The following is a 1,590-nucleotide window of genomic DNA, read 5'->3' as shown; positions in this document are numbered from 1 at the left end:
GCTACCCCCATTCTAACACAGGCGTTTCGAAGAGTTAGGGCAGGACGCATCGTTAAAATGGCTCTTCCCACGGACCACAAATTAAATTTGTATACACAAATTAAATTTATACCATGGAAGAATGTAGTGGTGGACAGAAAACAAGACAGGAAAACAAACGGAAAAGAAAACAAGACAGGAAAACAAACGGAAAAGGCTATACGGCCAGATGTGAAAAATTATGTGCATGTTGAACGCTGTGAAGCAACGAACTATACCTGTGTGTGTGTGTGTGTGTGTGTGTGTGTGTGTGAAACTAGTAAACTAAATACAATTTACGATAAAAATTTGCAGTTTTATTTTGATTAAAATACCAGTGTCTTTAGAGCAAAACGTTTGAAAGCTGTCCGCCAGTTTTACTCCTTCCGATTGTCACTCACTCCCACTCCGTTTGCTGTTTTACTCTTCTTTACCTCTAGTGTGATCGACAGGCCACACATTTCATTTTATTATATGTAAGACTATGAGTCATATCAGTAATTTCTTTTCATGACGAAATTCACCCAGCTACAAAGGACACACAATAACGCACTTTATACGAGGGTGCTGAAAAGTTCCTAGCTTTAAGGGTATCACGAAAGACCGGGTTAGAGGTCCAACCTTTCGAGTTCTTTAACAGGGCTTAGAAAATCTGAAGGACCGCGGCAATAAGTGTGTGGATCTGAGAGGGAAATATGTTGAATAAAATCATAATTAAATGATCCTCCTGTATTTCATTTTACCCAAAACCAGGAACTTTTCAGCATCCTTTCGAACACTCTGACGTACAAGGACAGACTAGAAAGTGAAGGAAATGCAATATAGCCAGGCCTCAACAAGCCACTAGATATCAGAATGTGCAATGTATCCTTAAACCATACAAATGCGTAGAGTTTTGCAACGGTAGATTACTCCCAGTTACTTGTTCAAGTACCTATGTCTGCATGATCTGAGCAGAACGAGGCGATTCAACACGTTGCAGTACTTACATCGAGCAAAATGCTTGGTCAATTAGCAGTGGTGTTAGGATTCGAAATTACGATTCTTGGTTAATTGTTCACTACCTAATCAACTCAGATGGGGGTTTAATCCCGGATGGGGGTTTAATCCCGGATGGGGGTTTAATCCCGGATGGGGGTTTAATCCACAAGCGATTGCATTTTATTTGCCCAACCTGAAGATGATGTTTATTTGGTACCAGTGTGTGTACTAAAAAAGAAACATGCTAGATGCTAGAATAAGCAGAAAAGTAATACATATGGTTTTGTTGTGTCTGGAGAGTGCCATTATGCAAATATCAAGAACATACGCACTGGTTCAATTCCATTCCTTAATTATTTGTCAATCGGTTAAATTAATCGATCGTTTAAATTGTTGGTTAAATAGTCAGTAGTTTGTTTTGTTTTTGTTTCTAGCTCTTTCATGTGGTGTAGTGGTATTTCCTGTGGTGACGCAATGGCCCAGTGGTTAGGGCAGCGGACTCGTGGTCATAGGATCGCGGTTTCGATTCCCAGACCGGGCGTTGTGAGTGTTTATTGGGCGAAAACACCTAAAGCTCCACGAGGCTCCGGC

The sequence above is a fragment of the Octopus bimaculoides genome, chromosome 1 (genome assembly GCF_001194135.2).
Source record: "Octopus bimaculoides isolate UCB-OBI-ISO-001 chromosome 1, ASM119413v2, whole genome shotgun sequence".
Classification (NCBI taxonomy): Eukaryota; Metazoa; Mollusca; class Cephalopoda; order Octopoda; family Octopodidae; genus Octopus; species Octopus bimaculoides.
The sequence above is the reverse complement of the archived record's forward strand: the minus strand, read 5'-3'. Positions refer to the sequence as shown.